The sequence below is a fragment of the Ahaetulla prasina genome, chromosome 1 (genome assembly GCF_028640845.1).
Source record: "Ahaetulla prasina isolate Xishuangbanna chromosome 1, ASM2864084v1, whole genome shotgun sequence".
NCBI lineage: Eukaryota > Metazoa > Chordata > Lepidosauria > Squamata > Colubridae > Ahaetulla > Ahaetulla prasina.
The window spans coordinates 171,244,631-171,256,910 of record NC_080539.1 but is presented as its reverse complement, the minus strand read 5'-3'; positions in this window follow the sequence as shown (position 1 = coordinate 171,256,910).

Sequence of the window (12,280 nt, the reverse complement as noted above, 5' to 3'; positions counted from 1 at the left end):
GGCCTACCAGTTTTCTGCCAAGGAGCATTGGAATTCTCCGTGATTCTTTTTTTTTTTATTCAAAAAGTTTTACATAAAATTTCCCCCCCCTTTCCCCCCCCTCCCCCCTCCCTTCAGAACCCCCCTCCCCCCACACTTCCCGGAAAGAGCACAAGGTATAGTTAAAAATAAAACAAACATATGCTAAAAAAAATTTCGTCCCAACTTAATTATACCCCTACAATCATCAATTCCTAACTTCCCCCTAAAACAATCAAAAATAATACATCATAATCATTCAAAAACAGTCTGATAACTCTTAGTCTGATATCTACTTTGAATATAGTCAATCCATTTTTTCCATTCCTTTAGGTATCTTTCTTGCGTATTGTCTTTCAAAAAGGCTGATATCTTCGCCATCTCAGCCAAATTGGCAACTTTCAATATCCATTCTTCTATTGTAGGTACTTCTTTTTTCTTCCAGTATTGTCCTATTAGTAACCTTGCTGTTGTTATTAGATTTAAAATCTAATTACTGTACAGTCTTTAATAATTCCCAACAGAAAAAATTGCGGCAGGAACTTTATCTTCTTTTTCAAAACATTTTGTAAAATCCACCAAATTTTTATCCAAAAGGCCTTTATTTCCTTACAAGTCCACCAAATATGAAAATATGTAGCGTCATCACAATTACATCTCCAACATTTTGCTTGCATATCTGGATACATACAAGATAATTTCTTAGGATCTAAATGCCATCTATAAAACATTTTATAAAAATTTTCCCTCAAATTCTGTGCCTGCGTGAATTTAACATTTCTAACCCAAATTTTTCCCCAAGTTTCCAATAATATTGGCTCCTGAAAATTTTGTGCCCACTTTATCATACAGTCCTTTACCAAGTCCCTTTCAGAATCTATTTCAAGTAACACATTATACAATCTCTTTATATGCTCCTGAGACTGATTTCTAATTTGCTTTACCAAATTTCCCTCATTCTGCTCTATACCAATTTTCTGATCTTCCTTCCATCTAGCACGTAGTTGCTCATATTGAAACCAAGTATAATTTTTCCCTTCTTCTTTTAGTACGTGCAGAGATTTTAACTGCAAATTACCTCTTTCAGTATACAAAAGATCTTTATATGTAATCATTTCCTGATTCTGTTCTATATTTATATTCTCTATTGTATGTCTAGGACTTGCCCATATAGGAACCTTATAATTTAGTTTATAAGAGTATTTTTTCCAAACACGCAGAAGAGCAATTCTTAACACATGATTTTTAAAGGCCTTATCCACTCTTTTTGTCATAAATTAAATATGCATGCCATGCATATAGCGTCATAACCTTCTATATTCAAAATTCTTTCCTCCGTTAAATTAAACCAATCACTTATTGCAGAGAGAGCAGCTGCTTCATAGTATAATTTAAAATTGGGCATTTTTAAACCTCCCCTTTCCCGAGAATCTTGAATTATTTTCATTTTAACCCTAGCTTTTTTACCTTCCCATATAAATTTGTTAATTACCTTCTGACATTCCTCAAGATTCTTATCTTTCTTAATTATTGGTATCATCTGAAAGAGGAATAAAAATCTAGGTAAAACATTCATTTTAATAGCAGCTATTCTCCCCAGCAAAGATAATTGCAATTTTTTCCAAACAATCAACTCCTTCTGAACTTTTTGCCATAAAACCTCATAGTTATACTTATACAATTTCACATTTGATGATGTAATATAGTGTGATTCTTTAGTTTAATGTGTTTCACCATTTATTTTCTTAAAATAAGTCACGGAGGACATTTTTGACTAGCTCTGCATTATTAATGCTGTCCATATACACAAGGGAAACCCATGCTTCCATTTTAAGGTCATGGATAACCTTGAAAAGAGTTATGCAGTGTTTCCATCTGTCTGCCGATATATGCCTGGAGAGAAATGTTTGTCACTCTCACTGCAGTTTGCAGAAGTCTAGCACTGGAAAGCTTCCGTAGTTGTCCCCCTTCAGTCTCTACTTCTAGAGTTGCAGCTAGGCCAAAAGATCCAGCCATTTTCCCGCAACAACATCCATAAAGGTGGCGGGCAAGGTCCTGAAAGATTTACCTCATTCATTGGCCAGAATAACTGCTGAGTAAGGCCAGCTATTAATGGACTTTCTCTTTCAAATTATTCCAAGGATTTCTTTCTCCCTCTCCCACACACCCCCTTCTCTCAAAAAAGTAAAAGTTTTGCCTGAATTTCAGTGAAGCACTTAAAGATTTGTCTTTTGGAAAGCCAGCGAGGTAGAGAAGGACTAAACATTGTGCTCCCCGGCCTTAACAGACACTTCTTGCCAAAGCAGAGGTTCAAGGCCCCGTATCTGATGGAACTGATTTTCATGGCAATAGATTAGACTTATTTCAGGATGGTTGACACCAATACATGCCACTATAGACTGCAGTGAATCACCATGATATAGAGAGCTTCTTTTTCACCGAAGCAGTAAAATCAGATGTGTTGCTAAGCATCGCAAGGGTGTCATCTGTGCACAGAATAATGAATTTTTTTTTCTCCTGATCAAAATTAGGTTTGCCAATACACCTTTCACCCTTTCAAAGAGACTGATGGTCTTGATCATTTCCAAAAGTTGCTCACAAGATAGGAGTTATTTAATAGGATTGGCGAGCATGCAGTAAATGAAGCTCAGAGGTTTGCTGCACTGAGAAGCATCAATAGTTTCATCTAATTTCATGCTGAAGGGAAATGATGCAAGTGTCAATTCATCCATAAATATTTGCAAAATTTTGGAAGACATGCCAGTGAGTCTGGAGTGGATGATACCGTTTGGCAAAGGCACGTCTTTGATTTTTTTTTTTTTAAAAAATTCCCAAGCCTCAGACCAGTTTAAGGTGGTATCAACACTCTGCACAACTTTTTTAAAAATTTGGCAATAGTAAGCAATTTTAAGATGCTTCAAGATAAAACTTTTGGTTGGGGCAAAAAATGTTTAGCCTTTTCAAATCTTCTCATCAAACAGAGCTACACTGTATTTTCAGGATAAACAGCCTTCAATTTGTACAAGAAATTTTAATTTCTATCAAAAGGAACCTAATTCTAGACATCTTTGCATTGTGACAATAATTCTACACTACCTGACCATGGATAGTATCTTCTTATCTACAATATCATAATATCTTATTTGACTTTTGTTTTCATGTAACAAAGACAGACTAACAGGCAGGAAATCAAACACCCCCTCTTTTTTTTACACTAGTTCATAGATCCCTAAAGCCTATCTATGGATCATAGGTCCAGGGGTGAAATGCTCCCGGTTCGGATCTGATCAGCTAATCTGGTAGCGATCATGGCGGGTGGTTCGGAGAACCGGTAGTGATGGCGGCACAAGGCTCCACTCAGCCACCCAGTTGTCGTTACTTCCTGATTTTAACCAGGAAGCAATGTGTTTTTTACCCTCTGCGCATGCACAGAAGGTTTTGCGCATGCGCAGAGGGTCTGTGTGCATGCGTGAGTGAAGCAAGTGCGTGCGCGTGGCGCGTGCACTTCCAAACCGGTAAGGAAGGTAAGTAGGTCCAATATTTGATCTAAAGGTTTCTTTCAGCGTCTGTATTTTATTTTCTTGCTCTGTGAAGACCAGTAATTTACACTGTTTTAAGAACCAGAAAAGGACCCTGTGATTGGGATAATGTTCTGATTGTTAGATGAAACAAAGTCATTAATGCAATTAAAGCGTATGTAATTTTTTTCATTGACTCCTTTCTAAAAGTAATAGTAGCATCCAGTGGAATAAATTGGGTAATTGCGGCTGTTCTGATATCCCTTTTATAGAAGCCACATTCTCTTTCTTTTCCCTCCATGTTAAGAAAATTCACACCAGTCCTTCAAACATAGATTAAAATAATTTGTGAAATGAGATCTCCTTTTTTGTGATTATTTAAAGCTGAAAATGATTTTATCCTTAGCTGAAAAGGGTCACAAATTCAATATGTAACTTATTACTGAAATATAATTTAAATACTGCAGTTGATGCATAAAGAACTTTGTACCTCTTTTCTCATTTAGCCATTTAAGAATCTATACGAAGGAGGTAAGTATAATTTCAGTACAATTTCATTCTCAAAAGAAGAACTGAAAGTTCATACACTTTCTAAATCATTGAATACATTGTTATTTTCTCCTTTAAGGTTTAAGGCAGATGTAAGTTCATTTCAGATTGAGTCTTGATGGGGAAAGGCTGTTCTTACTTGATTAGGAACTATGTGGAATGTCCATGTCTGTCTCTTCCAGTCCTTAACCCAGACTGTAAGAGTTGGTTCATCCTCACCCAGTCTCTGTCCAAACTGATACTGAAGTAAATTATGTGTGTGACTGTAATAGACCACAACTTTCCATCTTCTTCCATTGGCCATACTGGCTGTAGTCCCAAATGTAGAACACATTAATTAGGGAAAGAGTGTAGTAGCAGACCATATGAAGAAATTGTGAAGAGCCATTAGCAATACTAATGAACCAAGTTATAAATAAACTTGGTTTATAATCAAGTTATTTATTTATTTATTTATTTATTTATTTATTTATTTATTTATTTATTTATTTATTTATTATATTTGTATGCCGCCCTTCTCCCGAAGGACTCAGGGCAGTTCACAGCCAGTAAAAACAAAATACATATAATACAAATTAAAAACAATATAAAAAACTGATTCGATTAATGGCCTAAATTTTTTTAAATACAATTAAAACCCCATTTAAAACCCCTAATTCAAAACCCCAATTTAAAACTATGTTCAAGCTAGTCCTGCACGTCGAAACAACAGCGTCTTCAGCTCGCGGCAGAAGGTCCGGAGGTCAGGGAGTTGACGAAGCCCTGGAGGCAGCTCGTTCCAGAGGGCGGGAGCCCCCACAGAGAAGGCCCTCCCCCTGGAGGTCGCCAGCCGACATTGTTTGGCTGACGGTATCCGGAGGAGGCCCTCTCTGTGAGAGCGCACTGGTTGGTGTGAGGCTACTGGTGGCAGTAGGCGGTCCCATAAGTACCCCGGTCCTAAGCCATGGAGCGCTTTAAAGGTGATAACAAGTACCTTGAATTGAACCCGGAAGTTATAAGTTATAAATACATTATCATTCTATGAAAGTAATAACATATATTGAGATGAAGAGTTTTAGTGGTGTGGCATATTAGCCCTGTAAAAATAAACGCACACACACTCACATATACACAGCCATGCATGGAATAGTAATAAATTATTGAGTTGCCAAATAAACACAGTTCTCTGGAGTGAAAACTGGCATATAACACATTGGAGATGATTAAGCTGAATAGATTTGATTTAAAAACCAACCCTTTTCAAGCCTTGATAGCATTCATAGTCTTTATTATTTGGATATTTTCAATATTAATTTTATTAATATTGAATTATAGTAATGCAAAATAGTAACACAAAATAACTTGCATTATTGATGCATGCACACAGAGAGAAGCAGCTGGAAGATGGACGAAGATGTTTTTGTAATAGCCTGAGAAATGTATCTTGGAAGGACTTCTCAAGTGCTCATGCTTGTCAGATTCAGACATCAGAATATTCCCATAGTTCAAAGATGAGCATCTTTGGCTGCTTTCGCACAACTGCCCAGATGAGTTTGGTTATTGCCCAATCATAGATTTCCAACACACACACAAAAGTATAACCCCAATTTGCATCGTTATTCTGATTGCAAATAATAAAAGAGCCATCGCGTAGAGTGAGCTGGATTATTGCACTCATATCTGACAGCTTAGAACCATTGATAAGTAAATGAAGCATTTTGCAGGCCAATCTATCGCAGCTGGATTCATCAAAACAAACAAACATGGACACTCTGACTCGGTAAACAACAATAAAAAGCTTTTGTCATTTGATGGCTCATTGAGGACCAACTGAATATTTCATAGAGGGACTGAAGAGGATCTGGCAGCTCATTGCTTTATGCCTTGCTCGTGAAAGGAAGGCAGCAATTATGCACACAGTTGGCATGCTGAAATCCAACTGATTTCTCTCATTCCATTCCATGATGGAATTTACATATGATTTACATACATTATGGAATTAATCTTATTTTCAGGCCATATGGTTGCTAATAGAACCTGATTCCTTTTAAGGGGAGAAAGGTTTAGGCCCAAGAACAATACAAAGAGAGATGCAAAATGAATCTCCAAGTAGAGTTGCCCTTAAACTTGTCTACCGCAAATGTAATGGTCATCAGTGATGCCCGATGATACTTATGTGGCAATCAATCTCTAATGCAGATAATCCTTCAAGGGATGATATTTCAGGAGGATTTTCTGAAATCAGGAGCAAAGTCCTAAAAAAAAAAGAATTGAAGTAGTCTCCATCAATGTTTACAGTAAGCCAGAAACACTACATGGTACTATTTCTTGTGGGAATTGTTAGAGCAAAACAGTTGAGCATTGTTACCCATACCTGGGATGTTTAAGCCCTATAGATCCACTCACAAATATACAGTACACTTGCACAGTATCATACATGGTATAAAATCATACATGCCTTTGGATATTGTACTTAACACCCAGGATCCCTGGTGGCACAATGGTTAGAATATACATAATACGCATACACACACACACACACACACACACGTATAATGAGGCGCACACTTGAATGCTTTCAGGTTTTCTTCACGCTAAGTCTAAAACTAAAAGTGAGCTTCACTGATTGATTGTTTTAAGTGAGAGTCTATTTCAATTAATTTGAGTTTTGTGTAATTTTACTGCTATTTTGTAGAGACATTGCGGCATGAAGACCTGAATTCAGTACCCTGTAAAATAGTAGTGTGGATGACTAGGCAAAATGCAGCTAGACCTTTCTTCCTTACTGTGTATAAGGATCTCCAGAAGTTTTGGCTTCAACTTAAGCAAGTAAGGTATCAAAGGGCATCTGTGGCTCCGCTTTGTAATTGAGATCCTGATAAAGGGATTTTTTCCCCCCTAGCTCTCCCAGAATCAAAGGGGAAGAGTAAATGTCTATAGTGCTATTGCTTATAAAAGGAATTAATTTCATTTCCTCCCTTTACCGATCTCTCATTTTTAGATGATAATGAAAATTGCTGTAATTTGCCACTAAAATGAAAGAAATGATTTCTTTCCACTATTCTCCAGAAAGATTGAGAGTAAACAATATTGCTGTGTTGATGATACAATTTGTCCTTGCCGACTCCTTGGAAGTGTCTCTTTTCATGGCATGGATTGTGAAAGGAAGCGAAAGCCTCTCTAAAGCCATTTTGCTTTATTATCTAATCCATTTAAGAATCCGGAAGGTTTCCAGGGAAGATTAAAGAGTTTACAGAGAAATGGAGTGAAGTTTGGAGGGGGGGGGGAGGAACCCTTCAAAAAAATCCCCATCATTTAAAGGAGCTTTAAACTGAAATTTTCCTACTAATAACCAGCTATGTCATGAGCCATCCATATCAGAGACAAAGAGAGATTCAATGTTTTTTAGTCATAGCCATCAGATTAGCCCCAGGGATCTTATGGGATACTTTTTAAAGAGCATGTCAAGTAAAAAGAAGAGAAAATAAAGAATCATAAGCACAAGTCCGAAAGTGATTGGTGATAAAGTCATGTGACTTAAAAGCTATCTCCTTCTTCTCCTTCTCGCTGAATGCTACCTAGATAAAAATATAATTGGGACAGATTGCCACTAAAGAGGATGTTGCTTCCAGCTGGAAGGAGCTAATGAATATTAAAAAAAATGTGTCAAATTCTCTCAAATTGTATCTTCAGGTCCTTTTTTTCTTTTAACAACTGAGTGGCTTAGAAATCACAGAGCTGTCAGGAAACATTGAGAAGTATTGAGCACAATCAGTGTCAAAGATAAGCAAGAAGAGAGAAAATAACATGAAACTATCAATTAAACATAACAGTCAGAGTATCCAATTTCCTTCAGTAGAATAGATTTTTCACAAAGATTTCTCTCACAGATTTGCCCATAGATATTTATAATGGATGATTTTACACTTTCTTGTTATAACTGTATACATTCATTTCTACAACTATATGTGTACTTCTGCGCACTGTGATACTTTCTTTTGGTTTAGAAATTTCATTAATTGGCATATTGAACCTTCCGTCGCAAGCTTAAAACACACTTATTCATCTGCGCGGGACTGGATTAGATTTTAAATTTATTGGTTTTAAATGGGTTTTTATTATTTATACTGCTTTTAACAATTTGGCTATAGAATAAGTTTTTTACTTGGTATTTTAGTTTGTATTTATATGTATTTTTCATTGCCTGTGAGCCGCCCTGAGTCCCTAGGGAGATAGGGCGGTATATAAATGTGAAAAAAAATAAATTAAATAAATAAAATATTCTTGAAAATGTGAACTAGAGTAGTGCAACTGACAAATATGACAAGCAGCAGAAGTAACCTGTCATTTTAGCTCTGCTGAAAACAAAACAAGTCAATGTTTATGTGACTGATGTGAAGTACCTAGTTTTGGATGTTTGTTGGGTTATTGAAATATCTATTAGCTGCTTGAAGTACCCTGCTAGGCAAAGTCAGGGAAAGGACTGGCCCAAGTTCCCTTCAGAGCTCTGACCTTATATCCCCCTCTAAATGCAGGGCTGAGTAAATGTTTGTGGGATTCGCAGTCATCCAGGGCATGGTTGTCCCAAAGGTGCTTTTTCAAGAGGCAACTGGACTTTCTGGTTTTTCTTTGAAGACATTTCGCTTTTCATCCAAGAAGCTTCTTCTGCTCAAGAGAGCTAAAGAAGCTTCTTGGATGAGAAGCGAAATGTCTTCAAAAAACCCCCAGAAAGTCCAGCTGCCTCTTGAAAAAGCACCTTTGGGGGAGGATTGAGTAGTAAGAAGTGTAGGAGGAACTTCACATTAAGAAGGCTAGAAGTCTCCTAACCTGCTATTCTAAAGGAAGGATAACAACTCTTACCGGCTCAAGGTTAACTCAGCTTTCCATCCTTCCAAGGTTGGTAAAATGAGGACCCAGATTGTTGGGGGCAATAGGTTGACTCTGTAAACCACTTAGAGAGGACTGTAAAGCACAGTGAAGTGGTATATCAGTTTAAGGCTATTGTTATTGCCATTCATTCATTCATTCTTTCATAGGAATCAGTAGTTTAATTCCATTTTCAGCCAAGTCTTTTCCTGTTCAGTTACAGCTTACCATGGTTGCTGTGAGTTAAGGAGATGCAGGGTGGTGTTTAGTGTATAGAGAGTGAGGCACAGAGCAGCTAATAGATCACTCATCTCTATTTATCTTACAAGAGGTTTTTGCAGCTCAGACTATTTTATTGTGGATGTTTCCCTTTGTTTTGGGCTTTTGTGCATTTGGGCTTATTTTCTATAAATGTTATGAGACTTCGGGCTGCATGTTAAGGACAAGATTGTGATAAGACTGCTAGCCAGCAAATGGAGCAATGGTCATCATTTATACTAAAGAAACAGCTTGCTTGTCTCTTGACACAATAAGAAACATTTCTTGATAATAACACCACCTAAGGCGAACAATTACATTTTTCAATTGTATTATTAGATACTTTCCCTGGAATCAAAAATTGTTACAAAGTTTCTGGTAGTCTATAGATAATTGGGATTATTGAGAGAAGGAAAGGAAAAATACAATTCCAGACGCATCATAGGAGAAATAAAGAACTTTAATCAAGTGGTATTTCTTGCAGGGAAAAAAAAAGTCCACAGGTGGATTTCATATTAGACAAAATTATTTATGAAAGCTGCATCTTTTATTATTGTAAATGTGAACTGCCCAGAGTCCAACTGATTTTCGTGGATGCAAATTGGATTGATGGATGGATGGATGGATAGTTAGAAAGATGAACAGACAGACAACCCAGAACTGTCTTTCAGCTAAGCCTATTTTGCTGGAACTTTGAATTTGCAGTCTGACTGGTTATTATGTGATTAAAAACCCATTGTTCAATAGTACTTGTAGCCTGTAGCCATCCCAGATCATGTTCCCCAGATCTCCATTTTATAATCTTCTTTTTCATAGGAATAAAGCTACTGAATGTCACACATAAAGGCCCAAAGGTGCTTTTTTTCCAAAGGCAACTGAACTTGTGTTTTTTTTTTTCTTTGACAAAGTTTCTCTTCTCATCTAAGGAGCTTCTTTAGTTCTAATTGAGTAGTGAGGAACAGAAAGATTTGTATTCTTAGCAGACATCTGATCATTAGCACTCCAGGGGTTGGTTGTTAGCTCTCTGAGAGTCATTGAAGCCACTTGGGGCTTTTATCTGTATCCTCGGGATCACCTAATCAGAGTGTAAACAGGTGTGGAACCTTCTTGGGACTCCTGAAAGGAGTGCATTGTAAGGACCAAATAATAATTTTATTTATTTATTTATTTTGTCAGACACAACAATATATGTAAGTATAAGCATAAAATAAGCACACAAAATGAATACAACCAAAGGGAACATTAGGACAGGAACAGTAGGCACGCTGGTGCTCTTATGCACGTCCCTGACAGACCTATTAGGAATGGGGTGAGGTCAACAATAGACAGTCTTAGGTTAAAGTTTTGGGGATTTTGGGATGAGACCACGGAGTCAGGTAATGCATTCCAGGCATTAACAACTCTGTTACTAAAGTCATATTTTCTACAATCAAGATTGGAGCAGTTCACTTTAAGTTTGAATCTATTGTGTGCTCATGTATTGTTGTGGTTGAAGCTGAAGTAGTCTTCACCAGGAAGGACATTGTAGCAGATGATTTTATGAGTTATACTCAGGTCATGCCAAAAGCGGCCTAGTTCTAAATTTTCTAAACCCAGAATTTCAAGTCTGGTGACATAAGGTATTTTGTTGCGAGCAGAGGAGTGGAGGACTCTTCTTGTGAAATATTTCTGGACATGCTCAATTGTATTAATGTCCGATATGAAGTGTAGGTTCCAGACAGATGAGCTGTAATTGAGAATTGGTCTAGCAAATGTTTTGTATGCTCTGGTTAGTAGTGTAATCTTTCCGGAGAAGAAGCTACGCAAGATTAAGTTTACAACTCTTAATGCCTTTTTGGCAATGTAGTTGCTGCGGGCTTTGGCACTTAGATCATTTGATATGAGAACTCCAAGGTCTTTGACAGAGTGAGGGTCATCTACAAGGTCATGTCCATCAAGCTTGTATTTAGTGTTCTGATTCTTTTTTCCAATGTGTAAGACAGAGCATTGTAAGTGCATTGTAAGGACCAAATAATAATTTTACTGAACACATTTATTGTATTCTTATTCATGTATTACATTTATTGTAATCACAAGATTCTTGGTGATCCGGTGTTAAAGTAAAACAATTAATAAGCCATTAGAATAGAGTGGAAGAAAGGTACTAAAAATAGATGTCCTCCTTTTAAAAGCTTCCTCTATTGTTTAGTTTTTGTACTAGGTGCATAGTTACTTGGGGAAATGCTGAATGAAACACCATTACCCTCAGGGATAATTCTATGCACTTTGGCAATAGTACACAGCAGGACTCAAAAAGACTCCATTTTAATTTCACGAAAATGTGAAAAAGACAGAAAAAATTAAAATGGTTAACAAATAATAAAATGAAATGAACTTGCTTCTGAACTACCAAAAAATAAAGTAAAATAGAATAAAATAAAATAAAATAGTAAAATAAAATCTACCATGCCAGTTTTAACATCTTTTGCTGATGGACTATTGTAATTCTACGGAAGACTTTTAATTGCATGGAATGCCTACATGATACTCCCAAGTAAGCAGGATCTAGTTCCAAGAATCCAATTCTACGCAGGACAGAACACCATTTGTCTTATTTTGCACGATTCAGACTGAAGCTCCACCTTTCTAGGTTCTGCTGTCAAAATCAATTCATACCTTCATTCATTGTGCTTGAGGGATGAATGGATGCAGTTTTCATGTCAGACATCCATAATAGTTGCTTCCATTATTTTCCTTTCCCATTGAAATAAGCCTAATGCAACTAATTTTCTACACAAGACCTGGATCACAGGTGGCTTACACTGGAAAAGGGAAAAAAAGGTGTTTTACTGGTGAATGGCTTTTTATGATTACAATTAGACTCCAAGAGACACAATAAGAGACCATTGTGAGACAGAAAGATAAGCAAAGGGCAAGGCAAGCCTCTATATAGAAGAGGAGTTTGCAGTAGCAGGCTGACAAGCATCTGCAAAGAAAGAGTGAACTTAGATTGGTGGGTCTTTTTCAAGGAATCCTATCTTATTATTTATTTATTTATCTATTTATCAATCAATCAGTCAATCATATATAAGATAACAGGTAAAAGTATAAAT